We start from the raw sequence: 26,777 nt of genomic DNA, 5'->3' as shown, positions 1-26,777 counted from the left end.
TCATGAGCTCTCTCACCAAGTGCTGTCCTCCGCCACATCATGGTGTAGTAGGTCCCCTGGCACCTGACCGTTGACTTCCCAGACTCTAGGAGTATGACAAATATATTTATTTTCCTTATAATTTATCAAGTGTGCCATATTTTTTAAAGAAGCATAGAAGTGACGGAGGTTTATAATGATCCTAGGAAACTCACAGCTGGAAATATGTGCAATGAAATGAAAATTAAAATTCTAGACCAAAGACCTTAATTCTAGTTCATTTTACCCCATTGTGATCTATCACAAAGGCCAGTTCTGATGCTGAGAGTGGCATTTGTCTTAATTGGTAAATAAGGATATTATTTCCCCTGCCAACTTAGAGGATTATTTGAAAATCGAATCAAATCTTTCTAAACTATACTGGATATTCCAAAGCACGTTCAGTTGAACCTGAGAATCTATTAAAAGATTTTTGTGGTAAAGTTGATTTGGAAAATACTATATTTGACTTCTCTACACAAGACTCACAAAACACATTACATAAAAGGCAGAAAGAACAGTTGTTATTTGGAATGTATTCCACCTTGTTTTACCTAGTCTTCTTCAAATGTATTTGACCATGGAATATTTCCTTTGGGGAAATTCACTTAATATCTTTCAGATGCTTGTATTCCTTCAAAGCATAGCTTAGGAAACACTTCTATCCAATGTAAGGTGCACTGGCTCTTGACACACCCTTAAGAATTACTTATGTGCTAAGAAATGGGAAACACTTGGGAAATCTGCGGAAGCCATCCATATGTCATCCTGCTTTGCATTTCATCCTTGTGCCTCTGCTGAGAGGAATCGGAAGAGCTATATAGATGGAGTAGCAGGTTTTAGAAAATGCCCACTCAACCTCCAAGTACAGAACAACAGAAGTTCTTCTGCCTACAGAAGGATGGCGGGAAGGAAACAAACAGTAATTTGGTCTCCTCCGTGTTCTGAGCCTCGGGATAGACAGTTTCAAACATTCTCCCTCTCCATTGATCTCTTCATGATCTTAATGTTTTCATCTTAAAACTTACATCTAAAAAATATGTTGACATATAAAAACATTTTTAATAAGAAATAACTTAAAATATGCATTATTTATTAGCACTTTATGAGCAATAGAACCTAAAATAAGTAACTATTTAACAGACTAGTCCCAAATCACAGGCCGTCATTCAAGCCATGGGCACAGAGCAGCAAATATAACAGAAATGGTCCCTGAGCTCCGAGACGGTACTCTAAAGGAAGGAGGCCTACATGTAAGATGACGATATCATCACAGAGCAGCACTCACAGCAGGATAATAAGGGAGCAGAATGTGCTGTTTCATAGCATGGTCAGGGAAGGCCTCGGAGAACGAGGGATATTGAGCAGCCTAATGAAAATGTAGGGACATTCCCGCCACCTGGGGGAAGAGTAGAGAGCATGAGACAGAGGAAACAGCAAACACATACGACCTGCCCAGAAGGGAGAATGTCCAGCTTGTGGGGCAGCAAGGGGGCTCGGTGTGGCTGGAGCAAAGCAACTGAGGACGTAAAAGTGAAACGTAAGGGCAGATAGTTGAGAATACCACTAAGGACATGGGTCACACAGGGACTTAAGAGGACATGGTGTCTTAGCTACTTTCCTCATTGCTAAAACTCAATGCCCAACACCCACAAGTGGAAGAAGAAAAGGTTTATTTGGGCTGGCACTTTGCAGAGATTTCAGTCCATAGTTGGCTGGCTCCGAGACAGGGTGGCCTGGCAGAGAAGGTTCTCATGGGAGAAACAGTCCATGGCAGGGTAGGCAGCAGCAGCAGCAGCAGCCCTGCTTCCATCTTTTTCCTTTTATCCTGTCCAGGTTGCAGTCCTTTTGGGTGATTTCGCTCACACACAGAGCAGGGCTTCCGTCTTCAGTAAAACCATTCAGCCACACCCAGAACTATGCTAATTCCAATAGGTGAGCAAATTTAGAACCACACACCCCTATTCCCAGTATCACACAGCTTAGGTCCAGCAAATTCCAAAAAGCCCCATCTCTGAGCACATGAGGCTTTGGCAGAACATCAAGACATAAGCCATAATACATAGTAAGACTTTGACTTTCACTTGGAGCGAGTTGAGTAGCAATTTACGAATTTGAGCAGAGAAATGGTCTCATCTGAATGATCTAACTTTAAGTTTACAATTATGACTATGGCTGTGTTGTGAAGGAGAAAACTGTGGATGTGACCAGATCATTTAGATGATGCTAATCTAAACTATTTGAGCTAAAAAACGATAGTGGATCAGACCAGGACTCTAATTGCAGAAGTGAGGAAAAGTGTGAACACGTCTCAAAGAGAGAGCTAATAAGATTGGCTTGAGGACCCAGGTGTGTCTGGCTCTGAATCATGTGAACTAAGAGAAAGACAGGAGTCAAGGATGCATTCAGAGTTTAACTCCAGGCACCAGAAAGATCCTAAGATGACATTAGGTGAGCTAGGATGACTCGCCAGGAGCAAACGTTTGGGAGGAGAAGGGAGGTCGTCCCTTGTCTGCTCAGAAGGGAGGATCAAGAATGTGGTTTGGCACAAATTAAATTTAAAATGATTTTAACACCCACAGTGGTGACTATAAGCAACAGTGAAACGTGCTAATGTTGTGTTTCCAGTAGAGAGAGGTCTCGGTATCTTCTGGCAATAAACTTCCCTGCCTCCTGAGAGTGGGACATCTACAAGATGGCATTAATGGATCCTGACAAATCGCAAGAATGAAAGCCTTCTAATCATATTTATCCCACAAAATATGTAAAACAGTTTCACTTTTCTTTCAGACAGGGTCTTGCTATGGAGCCCAGGCTTGCCTCAGCCTCCCCAAGTGTTGAGTTTACGGGTGTGAGCCTCTGTGCTTGGCTTAAAACAGATATTCTTTTGGTCTCTTGAGTGTACATAAAAAAGGTTACAATTTCCAGGTCATAGGGATTTTGTCATGTTTTATTTGAAAAATATGTCCATGTGTTGAGTGCTGTCAAATACTTTGAAATCATTTCTGGGCTGGATCCTTTCTGATGTCCCTTTATATCCGTCACTCCCTCCACGTCCAGCGACACTGACAACTGTGGCTGCAGCAAGTGGCTCCCTGTTCTCCACCACCGTCTCCTTCCCGATGCTGTCATTAGCCCCTCCGCTCATCCCTCCAGCTCAGCAGAGTGGAGAGGGAGGGCCAGGGTGTGGGCCCTCTGTTACCCACCGAGGTCCCAGCTCTACCTCTATTCTAACTTTCTCTATCACTTATTCATGTTTTTGTACGGTCACTTTCTTAAAGTCTGTTCACATACCCCTTGGAGTGGATCGTTCCTTTCCAGTCAGGGACCCTGAGTAACACAGTCTGGTATGTTTTGCATCAGACCTCCCTTCTGCCATGGCATTTTATAAATAAGAGAAAAGGGGAAAGTCGGGATAAAAAATCAAGTTTGTTCAGCTCCAAATCCTACACTCTTAACTGTTTTGCTACACTGCAAAATGAAATGAGTTATAATCATTTGTGATTATAAAGTCACGAACAGTTATAAAGTTAATAAATCAATCCACAGTACATTAAAATAATTTTTAAATAAGTGCTTGTTATATGTAAAGTATTTCATAAGCAACAGTTCTTTTGATGCTTACTCTCTTGTATTATCACCATTTTAAAGATTTTTAAAATGTGAGGCTGGAAGCTGAAGAATTTCTCAATATCACAAGCAATAAACAGCAAAGCTGGGCTGTGAATGCTCTAAAATTAAACACCGTTATATTGCAATGGGAAGACTAGGGACACAAAAATGTTTCTTTTTTTTCACTGACAGAGAAGGAAATATTATAGTCTTATTTAAAATATGTTAGGTTTAAGCATTTTGAACACATTATTCATACTTACCAGGAACATAATGGATTGACAATATTTCCCTAGGAGTATCTGTGCATACGGCAGGATAATTTTCCTCTATAGTCAGTTTGGACTTGACAGAATCAGACCAAAGTCCAGCTATCAAGTTCTTCAGCACATTTGATACTGTGATCTCCTAATCATTAGTCAACAAATCAAGATTTTTATGAGTACCTTCCCTGTGCCTAGCACAAAGCCAGGAAATCCCTGTTTAGGATACGAAAAATGTGGCAAACGTTCTCATTCTCTGAAAATATATGAATGAGGTTCTAGGACAGAACATATCAAACCATTATTTAGTATCCAAGTAGTGTGTATTTTACACACCAAATTTCAGCATACATCGAAATATCCAAAGAGAAAAAAGGAAGAAGTCGGCTTCACTCTTGCTGGCACAGGTTTGATTTCAGTCTTTCCAGCTTCATGACGTTAATTATTTAGCTGGAGATGTTGCTCAGTGGTAGAGTGCTCGCCCAGCACGCACAACACCCTGAGATCAATTCCTAGCACCGCGAGAGACAGAGAGAGAGAGCGAGAGAGAGAGATTAATTACTAATGGTTAATGATTAGATATCAATCCATCCATATATGTTGGAAATAAATTTTAAGCAAAGGTGGCTAGTTTGTAAAGGTAATGATTATTTTAAAAAATGCCTTTCTAACTTGCAGAGTTTTCACTTCACATGTCCAAGGGAAGCCTCCTCACAGCTTGGACCACAGATCACATTCATGGTTTGTCCTCCCTGCAGTAAAGCTTAAAGTCTTAGGGTTGTTAATCTATTTATTTTTCCATTGCTCCAAAGTCAATGAGCCACAGGCTTGAAGAAAGGAACACCAGATTCTCTCCCAGCCTACTCTCCTGCCTCCCACTCAGATACGGATTTAATTCTTCCTGGAGATAAAGTTCAAGCAATGCGAGACAATCAGTCCAGATCGTTGTGGGTCTAGGACTTTCAGACCCTGATCATGCCCTCTGTGTGGCTTATCGGGATTACACTAAGATGTTTTATTCAGTGCAGAACAGTCCTAAGAATCACACACAGGCAGTAAAAACTCTGAGAACGGTTCACTGCCTACTCGGCTGGGGCTGCGACTGCTAGAGTAAGTCTTGTTCTCCCATGTGGCCTGGTGACTCACTGTCAGCAAGTGTTAGTGCTCTTATAGGGGAAAAGCAACAAGGAAAGGGCAGAGGAAAGTTTGGGCTCTCCTTCTGAAAACTCAGAGTAGTAACATTCTAGCTACCAGTCATGGTTCAAAAGGCCAAGAATTTAATTAGTGTTGACTGAGTCGAAGCTGTGCACACAGCTTAAGGATTTAAGGAATGACATTAAAATGTCATAAACATCCACAGAATAAGGTGTTTAGGGTTCTTCCTTTCTTTTCTGGTTTTAAAGAAAAGAAGGTGGTGCCTTTGCGAGCATCTTCATGGGGATACCATTTCGAAAGCGTGAATAAATTAACCAGACTCCAGGGCACACAGGGTCTCCCTGAGAGGCAGCCATTTAGAAGCCCAAGCTGAGAAATGGAGCCTTGGCTATTAAGGCCCACTTGGTTTCACACACAAGAGGAAGCCGCCCGGTGCTGCAGCTTCTGACTGAGGACTGGGGCACACGGCGCCTCTGACAATAAGTCTAAAATTGGCTCCCATCTTAAAAGTCATTTTTTATTTCAAAGTACGGCTTATCAAAGAATTTTCCTCAACCCACAGGATTCTTTATCTGTGCCTGAGGAGCTGCCAAAGATGTCTGACGGGCAGGCTCCAGGGTCCCACTCCAGTTTTATCCCCATGTATTTAATTTTTATGTTTGAAATATTTATTAACAAATGGATTGAAATATTTCCTTCACCAAGAAAAAAAGGGGGGGGGATTTTGCTAAGAAGGAAAAAAAGAAAAAGAAAATGAAGATCGCTGAGAAATCATTCACTCGCCTTATTGAGTCAAAGTAACCCTGTGAGTGACCCCGTAGCAGATGGACTGACGCCCAATATGCAATAAAGCAATAGCTGAGTGCGATGACACACGTCTGTAGTGCCCACTGCTGGGGAGGCTGAGGCAGGAGCCTCATAAATCAGGCGTCAGCTGGGGCAATTTAGTGAGACCCAGAAGTGAAAAGAAAGTTTTGTGAGAAAGTTTTGGTTGGAGAAAGGTGTACTGCGAGTTCTCTCTTCTACCCCGAGGGCTGGTTTAGGGTGGCACCTGGCTCCTCCCTTCAGAGTCAGGTGAGAAAGATTTTGACAGAAACCACTACAAGAACTTGCTTTTGTTGGCTGGGGTTCGCGAAGTGCCTTTGACACACGTCAAAGCGAGAGAACTTCCAGGCTGTGGGAGCAGTGAGAGAGCTGTCGGTAGGAAGTAACTCCGTCCCCTCATCTGAAAGCCAGGCTCAGTGACTGCTGGAGCCAGTTGACAATGTCAGGCCTTTTTATGGACCCTAAAGGGAATCTGCAAGGTACAGTTTTTATGATTCTATGGATCAGTTTAAAAGTAAATTCAATTTAAATGCAAAAATGGAAAAGAAAAGCACTTGTGCCCTAGGACAGGAGATCCACGGGGACAGAGTATGCATGAAACGAAACACCAGAATGTCAGAGGCTCAGAGCTGTTAGAACAAGGGGGTAGCCCCAGACAGTGTTCTCCGATCTGGACGTCTAGGGCTGGATGTCCTAGAAGGATGTCTGTGAGACTCCGACAGCAAGAAGCCAGCTACAGGTTTCTTTCCTTCCTTCTCTCTTCCTTTTCTCTTTTCCAGCCCTGACTTGAAAGTTATTGAGTGGAAAGAAAGCAAGAAGCCCACTGCAGCTCTTCACCAAGTACCGACTTGTCCAGTGCCAGCTCTGGCCTGGGGCAGGCACTTCTCCATCTGAATGCTAATTGCAGGGAACATCCATCCTAATTTCTGAAGACTTTATTTTGTAATCTAACTGATTCAGGGTCCCTTTACATCATCCAAGAATAACTCAAGGTGGATTGACAATGGATCTAAGTTTCCTCCAAAGACAAGAAAAAAAACATCGAACAAAGAAGCTTTCCCCCAGCGAATGAATCCTTCAAGTACCAGTGGAGAAAATTTTCTTTTGTTTCCAATACAGACCCATTAACTAGTTTATTTATTGAGCCTGTTAAAAATGCTCCTAAAACAGATCATCGATTCCCAGCCCCACCCCATTGTTCAAAGCAGTCTTGACCTTGAGTTGAAAAGTAAAATTCCACACACTGCTTAGGGAGAGTGATGAGGGAAAAGGACCATGGATGGAGGGTCTGTTGTATGATGTGAGTTGTGTCTTTTAGTTTTCCATTGCACAAGATTCCTTCTGGCGGTATTTAATCTGCAAATCTTTTGATGTGACCACATGCTAGCATTCCACATACTGTCATCCTAAGTATTCTCAATAAACACACACATGACCCATTTATTCACTCATTTGTCTCAAGGCAAAAGTGTCCAATTCACATAGAAGTAGATGGCAGTATTTTTCTTACCCTCATCCTAAAGATCCTTCTGTTTTCTTTTCTTTATTTGTTTCACTGGAAGAGAAGGAGTAGTTTAGGTCCTCTTTCAAAATATCAACTTTCTATTTGTCTGTCCAAATATCTTTATTGTGTTTTTTGTTGTTGTTTTTCTTTTTTTGAGATAGGATCTCTCTGTGTAGTCCAGGCTGGCTTTGAACTCACTATGTAGCACAGGCTGACTTCAAACACACAGTGACCCTCCTGCCTCAGCCTCCTGAGTGCTAGAATTATAAGCAGGCAGCACCACCACACCTGGCCTCAGTTGCTTCCTTTAACAAGTCTTTTACAACTCTGACTAATAGGAAGCATAGTCACAGAGCAAGAAATAAAATAAAAACAAATTTCTTAGGAAACAATAAAGTAAAAACAAATTTCTTAGGAGAAAATAAAAGTTATGTATTCGTAGAATGAAAAGAATGAATGTACATAATGTAAGACTGTAAGATTAACAACATACCATCTACCATCTTTTAGGCCCAGCAGGAAATGGAGCTGGAACTGGAACCGAGATTAGGGATTCCAGGAACACAAGAGAGCTTTGTTTAGTCAGGATGTTAGTAAGTGTTTCTAATGAGCTGTTCTCTTGGTAATATTTCAGGATATTTCCTCACAACAGTAAATAGTTGTCATCTGAAAAACAAATCCAGTTTTAGTCCCTGGCCCACAGAAGGGCAGAAGTTTTGTGTACAAGACAGGCCATTCCTGCATTCTCACGAGAGAGGGAACTCCCTCATTTCAACGTTAAAACGTAGATTGTGTACATCTGGGCCTAAGAAACACAGAGGCGCTGGTTACTGACTGTTCCCTTTCTCACACATGGCACCATGCTGCACTGACCCATTCACACACTTCCCAGACACCAGGGGTGAAGTCTGGGGATGGTGCAGAGGATGGATTTTGGCTCCATCCCATGACCCACTATGAGACTGGAGCAATGTCTCTGAAGTTCACAGAAGTCCTCCTGCCTCAGCGTCCCAAGTGCTGGGATTATAGGCGTGTGCCACCATTCCGGGCATTAATATATCTTGGTCTCCTCAGACTAAAATAGTAGGTACAAAGCAACACCTGATATGTGGTATGTATTTAATAAAGCACATCACTAATTCACAAGGACCCGAGTTCGATCCCCGCACCAAAAAAAAAAAAAAAAGAACTTCACTTATTCACAGATGGATTCATAGGTAACATAAACATGAAATGCTTGTGGGAATTCAGAGAAAGGAAAAGCCATTTCATGTCAAGGCATTCAAGCTGGGTGTGGTGTACACCTGTAACCTCAGTTACTGAGAAGGCTGAAACAGGAAGATTGCAAGTTAAGGCCACCTGAGTAATTGAGTGACTCAGTGAGACTCTGCCTCAAAATAAAAAAGGAAAAAGTCTGGGAATATGGCTCAGTACAAAGGTCCTAGGTTCAATATCTGATATCATAAACAAACAAAGGAGTGACTGCACAGCTTCTAATCCTAGCATTTGGGAGGCTGAAGCAGGAAGATCACCATGCTTTCAAGACCAGCTTAGGCTACATAGAGAGTTCAAGGTCAGTGTGAACTCTATACCTTTTCTCTAAAAACCAAAAAGCAAACAAACAACCAACAAAGGCATCCTGAAAGATGTCATGTGTGTGTGAGACAGATTTTGAGCTAGCTGGCAATTCCTCTAAAGGAAAGTTTACTCAAGGTTGAGGACAGGTAATGAGCTAAGAGAAAGATAAAGGCAGAAATACAGAGGCAGGGGAGGGCAAGGCTTTCAGACTGGCTGGAGCATGATGTTCATATGCTATTGTGGTTCCATAAAAGTCTAAAAAGCTAGGTTGGGACTCGATGAGGGGTTTATCAGTCAATTTCACTGTCATAATCAGAAAAACTGGAAGCTCGGTAGTTTCCAGGATAACACATTTGTTTCTCATCTGTGTTGTACACTGGTGGCAGTGGATCCACTGCTATGACTCTATTTCGTGTGTCCCCTGGTGTTTTGTAGGAGTGACCTTTAATTTGGGAAATACGGCTTCTCGATGAGAGGACTGGTAGAACTAGTTTTTGAAGTTTCTGCTGCAGAGAAGCTATATGTCACATCTGCTCCTCGTCCACCAGCCAAAAGAAGTCACTTGGCCAACTCTGACCTCAACAGGGTAGAGAATGCCTCTCCCAACACAGTACTAAATGCCCTAAAAGTCACACTGCTATACGTGATAATGTTTGCTCCTATCATAGAAAAGAGGGCTACAAAACTGGCCACCATAAGTCAATTTATCACAAACAAGAAGTTGGCCAAATACACATATTCAGTAGATCTGAGCAGGCCATATCAGCATTGGACTTGTCTTTCGGTATGGAGGTGAATCTGGAATGGAAACAGGATTACATGGTACAGGCAGGCGATGATGACAGAGACTTTATTGTATCCCCTCCCTAAGACCTACTCTCTAGTCTGAAGTCTCATAAGCAGTTGAACAAGAAAAATCTCTTCGTAGGCTAAGCACAATTAAGTTATTTTGCAAGTATCTGGATATTGTAGAAAATGGGGACATTTCCCAGGTTTGTTCTCAGAAAACTACGAAAGAGAAGTTGAATTTATTTTGGGAACCCATTATTTTCCTTGTATCTGTCTCTGTATTTTTCAGTATCAGTGACTGAGCCTCAATGGACCGTGCTCTCGTTTTTGTCCCACGATACCTGGAACTCCCTCACCTGTGACACTATTCTGACCCTTCCCAGAAAAACCCACTGCTTCTAGCCTTCCAACTCCATCTTCTTCAAAACACTGACCCCCTTTAAAATGAAATTTCTGCCTTTAGGATCTGGCTAGATACATGGCTACCCCTCCCTCCTAAAAATGCAAGCCATTATAAAAAGCTACTTTACGTTCTCATTCTGAAATATTTATATTTTAAATGAATGTCTTAGATATATAAGACTTTAACCTCCAAAAAAGAAATGATGTATATAAAGTCCATTAAAGGCCATAAATTCCCTTAAACAAATAAACTTACTAGACCAGATCTTACACCAGATCACAGAGGCCTGGACTGCAGTACATTGGGTCTCAAATCAGCCCCTCCCTAGAGAGCTGTGTAAAATGACATGCTGTTTTCTAGTTTTCACAAACCGCAGATTGACTATCTGATACCAGAGTATTCTGCTTGTTTGTTTGTTTGTTTGTTTGTTTTTGGTACTGGGGATCAAACTCCGGACCTTGCGCTTGCAAGGCAGTGGGTGGAACCACTGAACTAAATCCCCTGCCTGATACTGGAGTATTCTACCCAGAATTTGGGAGGTAGAGGCAGGAGGATAGCCAGCTGGAGGCCAGCTGGGGATACATAGGGAGTTCAAGGTCAGCCTGGACTACACAGGAAACCCATGTCTAGGAAAAACACAAAACAAAACAAAACAAAGAGTTTTCTATGACCTTATAAATGCATCTTAATGAGGGTAGTAGGTTTCTTCTTGGGTAGTGCCTTTTGAAATGGCTCCCCAGTTAAACTTGACCCAGGTCCTTCTTGCCTCAAACAAAGAATTAGATGAGAAAAGCCAAAAATGGTGCCAAAAGTTTGTTTGAAAAGTGTGTGTGTGGGGGGGTAATATATGGTGGCAAATGCCTGAAATCCTAGTACCCAGGAGGCTGAGGCAGGAAGGTTGCTGAGAGTTCAAGACCAGCCTGGGCTACATAGTGAGGTCAAGGCCAGCCTGAACTACATAGTGAGACCCTCACTGTCTCAAAAAAATAAAATAAAAAAATAAAGAAAAGTGAGAGGTGAAGGGTGAAGGGTGAAGGGGTAAGGGAAAATCTAGCTCTGTACAGTAAATTTGGGCCAAAGTGAGGAAAGGATAAAAGCAAAAATGAAAACTCACTCTGTATCTAGAAGAGTCAGCTACCGTGAGGAGCCATGAAAGCAGGCTCCCTGTGGCATCTGTGTCCTCATATGCAGCCCACACTTGTGGAACCCATGAGAAGTTCCAGATGCAGGTTCAGGGAATTATCTGGTGCTGTCCTGAGACCTTGTAACTGACAGGTTCAGCTTATGTCCCAGTCAGCATGGCTGTGCCCTCGATCCTCTATCAGGTTCAGAGACAGAGACAAATGCCAGAGTGTCTATAATGTTACGGGGTGTGTGTGTGTGTGTGTGTGTGTGTGTGTGTGTGCGTGTGTGTGCTGTTATAGTTCTTTCACCCATATTATTAAACTCTATTTCTAAGCTATTGTTTTTTATGGAAACAGAAAATAATGTCACAAGAAAGAAATTACTTGAAACCAGTATTAATTTAGCAAGATTTGCCTGAGATACAAGACATTTTTCACCAACCACAGTACTGGAGCCCTGGGTAGAGGTGATTTATGTGTTTTTTTTTTTTTAACTCAATAATTTTAACGACATAAACCATTAGGTGAATAAATAACCTTCTTCCTTCTCACCAGCAGTACCAGCTCACATAATCTTCATCACACTCTCTACCACAGACAGAGAGAAACAAAAGCCTCCTCTGGCCCCACCATCTAGATTTTTTGCTCTAAGTCCAGAAAATATATCACCCAAGGTCTAGTGTTCCAGAACCACTTCTGTCATCAGAGCGCTTCTCCTGACCAAGACGGAGACCACATTACCTGGAGACCAGGCCACTAGGTGGCTGGAAAAGTCCACCACCACATACCACATGGCCACTGTGCCTGGAACATTGTGGGACTTTGACACCAGGTTCCCTTCCTCGGGAGATAGGAGACATCCGCCTGTTCCTACTACAGGTTTGTTAAAAGGCGCACATTCACAAAAATAAGAAAATACAGAATGAAAACAAATTGGAAAAAAAGACAAGAAAGGCAGAGAAACCCGAGCCAAGAGACATTGAGAGTCAGACTGACTTGGCAGATAATAGGTTTTTTTGTAGGTTTTTAAAATAATGTTGCTTTAAGAACAGAAAGAAAACCAAGCCAAGAAACATCAACAGTAAGTTTTTCCTCCCCCGCCCCACAAGATATGCTGAAGCCAGGTTTAATTTTATGTCAGGAAAGAATTCCCTCCTGAGACTTTCCTGGCTATGGTTCAGTTGAGGATAATGTTTTCCAGTCCTGTGTCCAGCCAGAGTCCCTGAAAAGTTGAAAGGAAATGAACAGACCATAGTGCAGTTCTCAGTCTTCAGCAGCAGGGGGAGCTGTTACAGCAAGGAAACCGAGTGGTTTTCTTCTACCAAGGTTGATTGCTGAGATTAAATCAACAATTTCTATACTGCATTTTTGCAACCAGGGAGTACCTAAAAACAGTCACAGAAACCAGAAAGATTTATATTCTTATTTTAATGCAAAGTCTTTCTTAGATATTGAAATGTTACCTCCTTGGGGTCCTCTGACCTACTTGTGTTCCCCAGAGAGTACCCTGGGGCTACATACAGTGAAAGGAGTGTTATCTACTGGGTCCAGGGCTAAATTAGCAATTGCGGGTTTCTTTCGATAGTGATTGAGATGAAATTTGTTCTTTTATCTATGAATTTAAGTGATTTTACTAAGTACCTAATTTATCCAGCGGTATTTCTAAGGGATTCCTCCTGTTCACACCGCACGGAGCATTGTGCACTGGGTAACAGACCTCTTCATAGCACCCGAGGCAGCTTCCTCTCAGTTGATTTCAGATCCTAAGCCTTAGTCATCCAACACATGAAATGTATTAATGTACATTTATTATCCATTTAATAATTGAATATGCCGTATCCTCCCTTGGACCAGGCAAGTCTAGACCGGCCCTCTTCTTAACCGCAAGTCTAGCTCAGGTCGGCCTCACTCACGTTCCCTTCCAGGGTTACTCACCTGGGGGGCTCAGCTGAGAGTGGGGACGGGGAACAACAGGTGTCAGAATAAACTGCTCTCAAAACCTCTTTCTCTTGGTTCCCGCTGCTAATCGGGCCAACACAGCCTGATTACTCAAATTCCCTGTGAGACGGGCCTTCCAAACCTGGCTTTCTCTGAGAAACAGAGCCATGGGTGTTTTGAGGCAGAGTGATTTGGGAAATCTAGATCAACTCCTTCAAGAACCTCAACTCACAACTTTGGTCAGTTCCTCTATGGTCTCTTCTAGCTGTGAAGCTTTGTTGGAAAGGCGGCTGAACAACCTCCCAACCTCCGCCGTGCGCGCAAGGGCAGCCTCTTGAAGCACGGAATCTTCCCTCCATCTTGGCCTTTGAACTGCGTGACTTCGCACTGATTCCTGCATCCTTTCTCCAAGACTGTTTCCCCTGCTCCTCCGAGGTACAGGCAGATTCACAAGTCCTTTGCCTCAACAAGGCCCAGGGAAAGCACATCACAGTTTGCGAAGTATTCTCTCAGAGCACTCCGGGAAGTGTTAAGGAGGGAGACCAGGCTCCTGCGCTTCACCTCCCTGTGGCGAGCCTCTCCTCGCACACTACCTCACCTGGTGACCCTTGGGTTTGCGCTTTCTGTCTCGTTTCCCATCTCATCACGTAGAGGATGGAGGCCTGCAGGCGCTCCCCACATCCAGCACTTCTTCAGGGGAACTTCAAAGAAGAGGGGATATCTGAGCTCACTCTGGAAAAAGTGAGTGGCATCAATCATTAGGCAAGAAAAAGGAAACGGAAGAAAGTATTTCAGCTAGAGCCTATAATGGCATATGCCAGGGCAAAAAAAAAGCAGTTATGGTGAAACAGGTGCATGTGCCCTTGGTGAGGGTGCTGAGAACACACAGAAACTGGATTGTATTGAAGTAGCAAATGACCTTATATATGTTAAGGAGTTCAGGTTTTTCTGTAGATGAGATGGAAAATCATCAAATACTTAAATCAAAAGAATGGTATGTGGAAAAGGCACAGTGATACACCATTGTTATCCCAGCACTTGGGAGGCTGAGGCAGGAAAATCACTGCAAGTTCAAGGCCAGCCTGGGTTGCATAGTGAGTTCAAGGCCAAACTGAACTGCGTAGTGAGACCCAGTCTCAAAAAAAAAAAAAAAAAAGAATGGTTTAGGAACTGCCATTTTAATTAAGCCTCTGCCATCAGTGTGGCATAGATAAGAATCCAGGGATTTAGAAGCAAACTGGAACTTGCTGGAAATCTGAAGGACAACAGGGAAGGAAAAAAAGGAATAGGCATGAGAAATCTTTCAGAGCTAATAAAAGTAAGAATGACTGGTAGTTTCACTGAGATGGAGGTGTGGGAAGAGAGACGGTAATGGCTCAACTCAGGACACACAGTTTAAGGTGGTGCAGAACGTAGAGTAGAAGCTCTCCGAGAGGTGCCTGAGCCTGGAGCTCAGAGAGAACAGTCCAGGTGAGATGTAGGTGCCCTCTGTGAACAGGTGAGGCTGAAGCTGGGTGAGTGTGGGTGCGACCGCCCAGTAAAAACGAGGAAAATCAGAGCTGGGAGTGATAGCAAGCATCTGTAATTCTGGTACTGTGGGAGGATGAAGCAGGAGGATCACAAGGTCAAGTCTGGCCTAGGTAACTTAGCAAGACCCTGTCTCAAAATAAAAAAGGTCTGGAGATGTAGATCAGTGTCAAAGACCTTGGTTCAATCCATAGTACTGAGAAAAAAAATACATGTATATTATACAGTATGTATAGATGTATATCATATGTCATGTTATACCTATTTCATATATGTGTGTGTGTGTGTATATGTATATATATATAGGAAGAAAGAAAATATATATATCACAGGAAAAAAGTATATATATATATATATATGACAGGAAGGTAAGGATAAAGCTTTAAAGTACTAATGGAAGAGAAGGGCTAAGTAAAAGGCAGCAAGAGGGGAAAAAAATCAAACGGGGCCAGTATCTCAGAAGCCAAGAGAAGAGGGAATCATAATCAAGGCAGAAGTAGTTCCGCTGTTGAATGTTAGAGCAAAATTAGGTAGAATAGAAACTAAAAAGTGATCATAAGATAAAGAAATTGGGAAATACTTGGGTAATCCCGGGTTTAACCAGGCCATACTTCTCTTGTGTTTAGATATGTGAAATGAGTGTTAAAATAGACTTTTGAAAAGAACTTTTAGTTGTCTCTTGCATCATAACTCTGTAAATCCACATTTTCTCAAAAGTACATGAAATGTGCTTATATCCTTACATTTTTTCATTAGGATAACAATTTTAGAGCAAATAAGCAAAAAGGAAGAGACATTCACCTTTTTTTTTAACAAAAAAGCATATATGAGTACATGAAAAGGGCCATTACTAAAGGGGTTGGAAGTGATAACAGCAATTTTTCTCTGCGGGAAAGGAAATAACTCAGATTCAGGAAAAGCAGCTTGCTGACAAGGCAGCCAGTCACACGTCTCCTCAGGGGAAGTTGAGAGATTGGGCTTTCAGGGTCATAGTTCAATGGAAAGCAAAGTGAGGTTCACTTGAATACAGCTTCCTCAGACAGAGCAGACTGGCAATAGCACGGGTGGTTCTGCCTCCCCCGGTGCCGGAGCCTTCTGGTGCAGCCGGATCACTCACTGACAGGGAAAATATCTGAAATATGAGAAAGTTCATATGAGGATTTTTTGCACCACACCCCAATCCCATCTATGCACTTAAATTCAAGTTTTCTTTAACAAAACATCAAACAAAAGATTTTCAAAAAGGTGACTTTCTCCTTCTGTGATGAATTAGATCAAATGGTGAGCCATATAAATATACGATGTTTTGTGCTTTGATTTTCACCTTTTTTGGTTTTTTGTTTTGTTTTGTTTTGTTTTTTGAGATGGGGTCTTTCTGTGTAGTTCAGGCTGACCTTGAACTTTATGGCGATTCTCCTTCCTCAGTCTCCCAAGTGCTGGGATTATAGCCGTGTGCTACCATTTTTTTGTTTTGTTTTGTTTTGAGAAAAGGTCTATTATGGAGCCCAGGCTGGCCTCAAACTTCCTGCAATCCTCTTGCCTCAGAGCTCCAAGTGCTGGGATTACAGGCATATGCTACCCACCCCACTTGCCTTGGTACTTCTTATATGCAAAGACAACACATTATCAAATAGAATGATTCTTTTATTTATTAATTCAAATCATTCATTTCATTCCTGAGCTCCGTCTCTAATTGCCTTTTAACTAGCTCTGTCCGTACCTTCAAACATCATTTCAAACTTAGCAGATCCCCACTGGAGCTCAGTAAATTCTTTTGCAGTCACGTTTTCCAGGAAGTCACACCTTTAGTGAATGTACCACCATTCATCCAAGTACCATGCTAGAAATGTCAGTGCCCCCTCTCGTGTTCTGCACCCATTTTCCTCAGAAGAATGTCTTTGCTAAAACCACAATCTGCACCTTCGAATACAAACAGCAGATAGCTTAATGAGAAACTCTCCTTAAAGTTGGAAAGCATTTTGACATTTAATAGGGCAATCATTTGGTACTTGAAAATGACGGATGTGGATTCTGAATACCAAGGGGACTGGATTTATATTCTGATTCAGCCCTTGGTGGTTTTAGCAAAAAGTTCGTGAGCCTTCTTGAATCACAGTTTTCTCATTTGCCCAAATAATAATTACCTCCCACATTCCTCGGAAAGTTTAAATGGGATAAGCGCTATATAACTCTTAGTGACACTCCGATACTTTAAAGAGGCTTTCCAAACACTGAGTTTCCCTCCTTCTGTCCTATCAGATGAGGGAATCTTATTTAAAACCACTTCTGCTGTGAGCAACGTGCTCTCTCCCCATTAGAGTAGGTTGTAAAAGGATTCACCTGTGATTGACATGGATAGAGGGCGGGACCTGAGGAGCCGCTCACCTAACTTGCAAAGCACTTGATTGTGCCAGGGATCTTGTCAGTGACATCCTATCACTAGATAGGGTATTCTTTTGTTTTGCTTCGTTCTGTGGGTGGAGGGGAGTTGCTTCTTGTCATTTCTGCTAAGATCTTTGGACCTAATTAGCAGAACAAGTTAAAAGAGCAGATGGCAAGGGATAAAGAGGCTGGGCTCTGGAGAACACTGTGGATTCCCCACCCCTCACTCGCTGTAATTTCTGCTCGCCCATAGTTATAACCTCGGGCTGCTGTGTGCATTGAGTAGAGTAACAAAAGCAAAGGACAGAAGAAGGAGCATCCCCTTCACACAGCCTTAAAGAGCCGTTTTTCAAATTAATGAATTTTTGCATTTACAGCCAGGAAATCTTCAAGGATGAAAAGGTCTTAACTTTTGGGTTCCCAAGTCAGGGATTAACTGTTGCCAGAACAGGGAGGAGCCAACTCAGTACTGGCATGAAAAAATACTCTCCTAAAGATTTTATACCCTGTTTTCCCTCCCTCTCCCTCCAGGACAGATAGTGTTCATATTTAAGCCCGGTTCTGAGTTTATCCTTCCCCATGATAATGCTGAGTAAACAGTACGCATGAGCAGAACAAAGCCTCTTAAGGAAAGAACTTGTTTTAATCAGAAGGAAGGAAACTGCTGCTTCAACATACAATGAGTTACTGTGATTACACCACAAGGAAAAGACCTATACTTTAAAAATGACAGCATCCGGCAGTGAGTGCTGTTTATTCCATAGCACCTGAATAAGTTGGCCTTCCCCACAGAGAGGGCTACCTGCCTCAAGAGATTTCACTGTTACTGGTAAGAGCGAAAACAAACACAACTGTTCATTGATTACCAGAAAATGCAAAGCTGGTAAAAGCAGTACACAATAGAGAATATTTGACTGCAATTCTGAATGCTCTAAAATAATTTATTATGACATTTGGGTTGCAGGGGCTACTGGGGATTTGACTCTGAGCCTCATGCTCTCTAGGCAAGAGCTCTACCACTAAACTATACCCTCAGCTCTTTACTTTTCACATTTTTAAGACAGAATCTCACTAAGCTGCCCAGCCTGGCCTCAAACTTTCAATCTTTCTATAGATGTGAGCCGCCTTATCCAACTGCTATAAATTCTTATTTTCAATTCATGGCTAAACATTTGGACAACATACAATTTATATGAAAGTTGTAGTATGACCGACCAGGAAGTACAAGGAACAAGAGGACACTACATCCGCTCAGTAACCCGAATGTAGGGACCCTTCTACAAAGGAATGGCTTTGCTTCTAAGTCCTTAACTACCTCATGGGAAAGAAAAGAAGAGATAGAAGTTTCTCTTGACCCAGGAGGAAAATATGAATTAATTTTAAAAAGTTTAAAACATAAATAAAAATAAAATCAGGTGTTATAATTAAAGAGGAGGAAATTATTAGAGAAAGGTCACACAATTTTTTTCAGATTAATTGGGAGGAAGAAAAGAATCCTACGTGGCTAAAGGTATACATTTAGAGATAAAGAAAAGACTAATGAGAAAAACAGATCCTTGAAGGGATTGGAAAATATGATTCAGCATGAAATATGGGAAAATTGGTTTCAAAAATTGAGACAAGGAGAGAGAAGCACATTACATTTTATTACACAAAATATTTTGAAATCTAGATATAGATGACCTCGCAGATCCCACCGACCCAAAGCCAGGCCTCCAGATGCTCCGGGTGAAGAAGGTTGTAAGAAAACACAAGGAAGTTTCTGTTGCCATGGAGAATTACTCAGATGCGCGATCCGGGGCACATAAAGGTAGAAGGCGTGTAATGGTACAAGAAACAAATGATGAGTGATGGATCATCTAAGGGAATAGCTGTCCTGGGAATGGTCCCAGGAGCTCAGCCCTGGTCTTGAAAGAAGGACAGACTGAGAGTAGAGTCAGGCATTCCAGAGATCAGTCAGGACAAAGGTGACAATGCTGCTCATGGGACAATGCATGGAAAAAATACACCAAGAAGATTGTCTAGTCCCTATCAAGTTCTTCACTACCAGCCTAAGAGGATAGGATTTTTTTTTTTAACTCTTGTAACATACAGATTTAATGAAAGACTTGGAACCCAAAAAAGGCATCAGAGGGAAGCACTTTAGCAAATATACTTGGGATGTAGAGAGCAGGAAGGCAGAAGGAAGAAGAGAGAAAAGTAAGATTGCCCACATAGAAGATGACAGGCCAAGATGAAGTGGTAGGCGACACGGCCGGATTGAGTGGAAAAGTAGCAAATGAAGAGATTGTGTAATGCAAAATGACTGGCTGGGGTGGGGAGAGAAGGAGACTCACATCCCTTGGTTCAATGGTGAATCTGTGGTGGGAACAGAGCTTAGACATTCTTTGTACACACAAGGTCCAGGGCCAGGGATTTAGGTCAGTGGCTCATACCTACCTCACAGCCTAAGGTCCTGAGTTCGATTCCCAGTACAAAAAAAAGAAAAAAGACAAGGTCCTGGATATGATCTCCAGCATGGGGCAGGGCTTAATAGCTCATCTTTCCTTATGAAGCGTGTTTGTGAAAGACCTTTCTGTACTTGCTCATATTTGTCAAAGCCTACCCTGAGTCTTAAAAATACTCATTTTATTTCTTCTCGCTTAATCTTCTCTCGGACCCACCTAATCTTATTAAACAAACAAACAAACAAACAAACAAAAAACGCTCTTTAACAACTTTGAGAAAATTTCTCAAAGTTATCATATATGAAACACATATATAATTCTGTTGAATACGTGTACAGCATACATTATCAAGTTATCTCAGATCACACGGAAGCAGTCAAACTCGAGATCTTAGCTGCAGCAAGGGATCTCTGAGATTATCCTTAGTACTAAGAATGAGGTTAAAAGGAAAGGAATGAGAACATGAAAGCCACAAGTGTAAGATCACAGATAATCCGAAAACAAGCCTTTTTAAAGCTCTAATTTGAAGGAACCTAGGTAACAAGGCTTTCTGAACCAGAAAGTATTGAAGAGTCAGCACCACACAGTTTTCCTGTTGACAAAAGGGAAGCGTAATATTTGAGCTTCCAATCTCCTTCCATTCCTGATAAAAGGGGGAAGCTGGAGGGAGACAAAGCCAAGCCCCGATGTTCCCTTGAACCTAACAGAATCAGCCCTCCCGGGGGCCATGGCACTGACGCTGACCTTATGCCATTCTCAGCATCTCTTGGAGGTCTGCCCCGTCGCAGGCTTCACACACCCACACACTCATCTTCATGGTCAACCTCCCCACTGCCCCAACCTGGTGCTTCTCTTAAATCCCCTCTCAGAAAGCGTCCCAGTCTGTCCAGTCACCCTCCCCGTGCCCATTCCCGTAACACATCCGTGTATGTCAGTCCAGTCACCGAGAGCCAGGAAATCTACTGTCACCCACTTTGACATCGCCCTGGCACTTCCATCCTTACTGCTGCTGCTGTCTTCCAAAATTCTATCCTCTCCCATCTAGACCAAAAGACGGAAGGAAATGCTGGGAAAGGATCCTTATAGTCTCCACATCCCTAGCACATTTTCCCTTCACACAGAATCCCGAGGTTTCCGTTTTCTTTAATGTTTTTTGCTACATCACTGCTCTTATTAAAAATATTCTTTTCATGGTGTTTAATTCTTTTTGTTTGTGACAAGGTCTTGATAGCAAGACCGGCGGGGGCTGGCCTCCAATTTAAGGCAATCCTCCTGCCTCAGCCTCCCAAGTGCTGGGATGATAAGCATTTACGACCATGCATGGATTCCCATTGTGTTTAGAATAAAGTCAGTTTTTACAAAGACCCTGGAGATTTGCCTGTACAATCACTAAACTTATGCCCTGCCTCACCTCCCTGCCTTGCTCTGGGGTTCTGGCCTTTCCTCAGTGCCTCAAATACACCCTTGCATGCTTGTCCATCCATAACTGCCTGCAACTTGCCTACATTCAGGTTTGCCATACCTGACACTTTTTTTGGAGAGCTCCTTCCTGACCTTATCAAACTACAGTACATAAGCTTCCTGGATTTTCCCCCTTTTTCATCCCATCCCTGTACATAGCACAAGAGACCAAATGTGTACATGTATGTGTAATTATATATTTATTTCCTTCATGTATTCTTTCCCCACAGACTGTAAAGACCACCAGAACAAGACCTCTGCCACTATATGCCTGCAGGTAGAGAAGAGGGCATGTCCCACCATAGGAACTTGATAAAACACTTGAAAACAAATGATTCCAAACATATAAATCCCATTAAGGCAGGAGTTGTGTATCTCTAGCTCACTGTTAGAGTCCTCCTGCCAGGGGATCGCTGGCAGCAACCGCTTAAATATTAATGAATGAAGAAATAAGGAAGAGAAATCACTGTTTTCTCCACTCACTGCTAATTCAAGACCTAAGTGCAGAAAATTGTTTTGCTAAGTGAGCTGGATCTCTCCGTCTATACCTTCTGCTGTTCCGCTCTCTGGTCTAGGCAGGACCACACAGAATAAGATGGAGCTTCTACCTGAAGAGAGGACGTGCCACTCCCCTTCTGTGTCTTCCCACAGCGAATTTCTGAATGAATGACATGACTCCCACCCTTCCTCATTCTGGTGGTCTCTTCCTATGCCATAGTTTTATCACTCCCCAGTCCCTGGAAATGCATTACTCTAAACTGTGGCCTTAACTAAAGTATTATTACTCCCATATTTCCACACTGGATTTTTTATTAACATCACCTAATTACATACCTTGGCAGTCGGGCTCCAGTGTTGATTTATAGTAAACTTTCAGCATGCTATTAACTCCCAGGAATGTGATTAAACCAGGTTGATTGTCTGAACATAAACTAGACTTTTACATTTATCCCTAGCAAGTTCCAGTGAGATTTAACTCTAATTTATTTGCTTGTTTTTGTTTGTTGTTTTGTTTTGAAACAAGGTCTTACTATGTACTCCAGGCTGAACTTAAACCCCTACGTAGCTCTGGCTGGCCTCAAACTCATGGTGAGCCTTCGGAGTGCTGGGATTATAGGTGTGTGATTTAACTCTGAATTTTTATACTTCTGAGGTCTTTTTGTACCCTGGTTTTTACATCTAATGTTCCAACTCTGTCTTATTTTATGTCATGCAGTACCCCAAAATGTTCACTGTATCTACGTTCTTTTTTCTTTTGTACTCTCAGGCTTAGAATTTGACTCTTCTCTTCGAAGAAGCCATTCTCTCCTAGTTTTCTGTTATCTTTCAAACTGGTCTTTCTGTTTCCTGCTATGCCCTTTTCTACTTATTCATTCAATCATTCATTTGATGAGTCACAAAATAAATGTTTATTGAGTGTGTTCCCTGTGCCAGACTAGACTAGGTTCTGGAAATACAAAGATGAGTAAGCCACAACCTTTGCCTTCAAGATCATTTCTTAAAATCCCCATGGCCTTCACTTAGCAGAGTAGTTTTGCCTCTAATCATTGCTTGTACTGAAAATGTAAACTTTGCTAAATTTTAAACCAAAGTGTCCAGCTTCATCATCTCTCCTGAGCTCCAGATGCTTATTTTCAGTGGTTTACTAGACTTCACTAGATTATGTAGCAAATGAACCTCAAACTCAACATGGCCAAGACTTAAAGTTGTAATTTATCAACTCCCTCTCCACCTCCATGACACTTCCTGTTTTCCAGACCTAGATTAGTGGTATCATCATCTGCCCAGCTAGCTAACTGGAATCACCCTAGATTTCCTATTATTTACCTTTCAGGTAAATGTGTCACCATGTCCCATAGATTTATCTTATAAGGATCTCTCAAATGTCTCTCTTCCTCTGTATCCTGACTGCTACCCTTCTGACTGTTATCTTCTAGCAAATGGATTATTCTTACACTGTACACTACTTCCATTTCCCTTCTCTCCAAATACTTTCTTCACACTGCTATCGGGAGCCCATCGGGAGCTAAGGAAGTTAACAATAAAATTATCCTAAATTGTAGTAAGATTTAACAAATAAAGGAGCAAGAGGCAAAGAAAGCAATCTATGAACATATGATAAGGCCAGGAACAATGTCTAACACTGTCATTGCCCTCACTATGACTTCGATGCCGCTAAAGTCCTTTGCATTTTATCTCATTTCGTGATAGATTACCCTTTAAGGATTAAGAAGAAACTGAAAAGTTAACATATCCACGGTCGTTTGGCTAGTTAATTAGTAAATCCGAACCCAAGCTGTCTCCACAGCTCATGTGCTTACTGTGCTGCTTCCTAGGAATGAAATTAAAGTACAAAAGTTTTGCCATGAAGTTGTACATATGTGCTAGGGGAGGTTAACAAATTTAAATCTTTTTTTAAATCTTTTTTTTTTTTTTTTTTTTTTTTGTGGTACCAGGGATCGAACTCAGGTCCTTGTGCTTGCAAGGCAGGCCACTGAACCACTGAGCTAAATGCCAGGCAACAAATTTAACTCTTAACTGTCAAACAGCCAAGTGAAAGAAGAAAGAAGCCAGTTACAAGATTGATGGTGTATGAAAATAAAACCAATTACCTGAGGAAAATACTATGCTACTTAATGCTACTACCAGTAGAAGAAAATAACTAGGGAAATTGCCAAAAGACAATTTGCCCCAAAATATCAAGTTCTTTGGAGAAGGTACAGAACTATAATCAGAGGTGGATAAGAGCCACAGATTCCTTCCCTCAGCAGCCATACCCTGACGTACCCATATGTTGTGGTGGAAGAAAGTATCAGTCTACGTTCTGAGGCTGTTTTCAACATCTAGTAGCCACCAGGCAGTAAACAACCTACAACCTTAAATGTTTTGAGGGAGTCTGTGTCTTCCCCAAGCACTCTGAGGATGACCTCATAGAAACACTTGTAGCCATAATTCCAGCCACCAAATCAGCCAGGCTTCTAAGCTGATTGGTTTGTAGCATTCTCTGCTAGCGGCAGGATGTCTTCACCTTTGTTGAACTGCTTCCTATGCATGAAAGGCCACTGGTACCTTTGCCGGATCTGCAGCTAACCCATCAACCACAAATGACAGTCACTGCACAAGGAAAAAGTGATTTCTAGCATGTTTTTGCCAGGAGTTCTTAAACATCTTGTGCCCAGGCTCTGTCTGGGGAAGCCTGTAGACCACTATAAGCCTATACCCTATAAAACAATTTTTTTTATTTTATATATAAAATGCACTATATATATTATATCATATATATATATATATATTAAAGTGTACTATTTCAAAGGGAGCCAATTATGTTGGAGAACAATTATCAAAAATAGTTCAGTAAAAATGTGCATCAATTTAAGAGCATCAAATAAGACCTTAAGAACTACTGTAGTTCGGAAGTAATAAAGAATCAAAACTTTATTTTGAGATATCCCTGCTAACTGCAATTCTACCTGAAAAATTGCTTGTATGGTTAATGAGCCCCAAATCAAGATTAATTAAATTATGCAAAAATTTTTTTAGTGATGAAAATATTTCATGGCATAAGATGACAATAATCATTAAGCCTTAATGTAACTACTTGCAAATTAAGCATATTCCCAATACAGGGATCAGAAGGAAAACATGTCCATAGATTTAGGCAAATGTTTTCTAGCCCATTTTTTAAAAAGTAAGCAAATTGTGCTTTAGCTTAAGTGATAGTGTTGATATATGAGCAGTATCTAGGAACTGATGGATGCATGATATTTCCACAGGAAACAGAGCAAATGTAAAGGTAGGAAGAGCTAGTTTTCCTCACCCAGCCCCACAGAAGAGGGTCAAGAATCTTCCTCCTGAAAACACTTCATTGCATACACCCTTTTACCTATACCTGATCTTACCTATCGCGGACTGTACTGATTTTTAGTCTACCTCTAAAAATACCACGTGGAGACATGGGCTGCCTTCCATGCACGCCTGTGCTATGGAAACCTACATCAAGGGCCTTTCCCTGGACCTGAGAGCCTGTAGGAATTCTGCTCATGGAAGTCAAGAAATCTCTTATCCTTGCAAAGCTTAGAGGAAGCCAAGACTCCATAGCTCTCACCAGACTCTCAGAGGGGACATTGGAGAAGGGACATTGACCTTGGCCAGACAAAAGATCAACATTTTTCCACACTACTATTATTTTTTTCTTTCTATAGCACACCTGTTTGCCTCCATGGTAACACTTTTTCAATGTTCCCCTAGGTATATTGTCTTTTCTTCACAAATTTCAATTACTTTTTCTGGACTCAATCAAGAATTCTACAGCACAACCTTTTGTCATAGTCTTTCTGAAAGGCACACGATGCTTCTGCAAAAAGGTCCTGCTATCCTTAACCGTACAGGATATGAGCACCAACTGTGTAAAGCACCTCTCCATGGCTTCTCTACCACTCTCCCCAAGAATTTTAGGAAGCTACACACTGAGTTTGGAATAAATTCAGGGAAGTAAATAAATACAAACACTTTTGTCCTCCTAGCTTTTCCTGCTTCCACACCATGCTTCATGCTTGGGATCTAAAGAATCTGATTAAGAAATAGGAAGGCCATCAATCATATTGTCCTAAGCACAAGGTTATTTAGGAGCCGGTAATGAACTGTGAAGACTTCCATGAAACTAGAAGCAAACTACAAATGCTTAGAAGGGGCTTTGCCACTCATGCACAAAGTAGGGATCAGTCTGTTTTGTCCGGGAGACTCCAACCAGGGAACAGGAATCTCTCTCTTTGTTGACACAGGACAGTCCTAGAACAAAGAAAGTTGATGACACAAACATATCCTTTCCCAGCACTTGAGTAGTGTGTGATTTAACCTTTAACTCTTACTTGTTGATGTAGGTAAGTTGTCAAATATTTTCTACTGAGCTGTTGGCAACTGTTTAAAGTGTTTCCATCACTCTTTGACCAAGGCAGAACCAGGCTCAGGCTAACAGGGTCATTGTAATAGGCCTGTCCCCCTCTCTCTCCCTTCTCTCCTGCCACTTCGCTCCAGACTGAAACAGGAAAGCTAAGACAAAAAGCGGGGATCAGCCTAGTGGTCATTGCAAATCTTCAATTACTTGAAAGGGACACTTCCTGTTTTCATGTAAGAATCAACTTGTAGCAGGGAATAGAGACTGCGGTCTGGGACCAACAGTGAACAAATTATTTAAATTGTAACACAAACAATAAGGAATCCAGTGTCCAATTATATAATCCCATTTTGTACCCTCCTTTATTTATTTCTTTAGACCCATCGGAAAAGCCTTTTAGTACCACCAGATCAAACCTGCTGTGAAAAGACTAAATAGGCACTTTTTGGCTACTGCAAATTTAGAGAAACCCACTTTACCTTTTCTCAAGATCGAACCCAACCTCACCTGTTTACTCATTCAGGACAAATGTTTTAAATGGGTGTATTTCTGTTCAATGTTTAAGCCTAAATTATAAAGTTCTTGTTAGCTTTGTCTTGCCAAAGAAAGGTCCTTTAACCATCAAAAGAGAAGGAAAAAAAAAGATTAAAATTGCTAGCATAATTTTATACAGCTTTTTTATTTAGTGGACATTCTTGGACCCTTAGAAATAGATAATTGTGAAAGAATTGATTCCTAAGCTGTCAAAAAATAGTAGCACATACACAACCTATACCTGGATAAATTAGGTACCACTCATTAACACTTTCATGTTTTCAGTCTGGAGTTTGTACTCACATCTTGGAAAGGAAATCTCT

The sequence above is a fragment of the Fukomys damarensis genome, unplaced genomic scaffold, assembly GCF_012274545.1.
Source record: "Fukomys damarensis isolate Sample0158 unplaced genomic scaffold, DMR_v1.0_HiC HiC_scaffold_1, whole genome shotgun sequence".
Lineage (NCBI taxonomy): Eukaryota > Metazoa > Chordata > Mammalia > Rodentia > Bathyergidae > Fukomys > Fukomys damarensis.
This window is presented reverse-complemented; position numbering follows the sequence as displayed.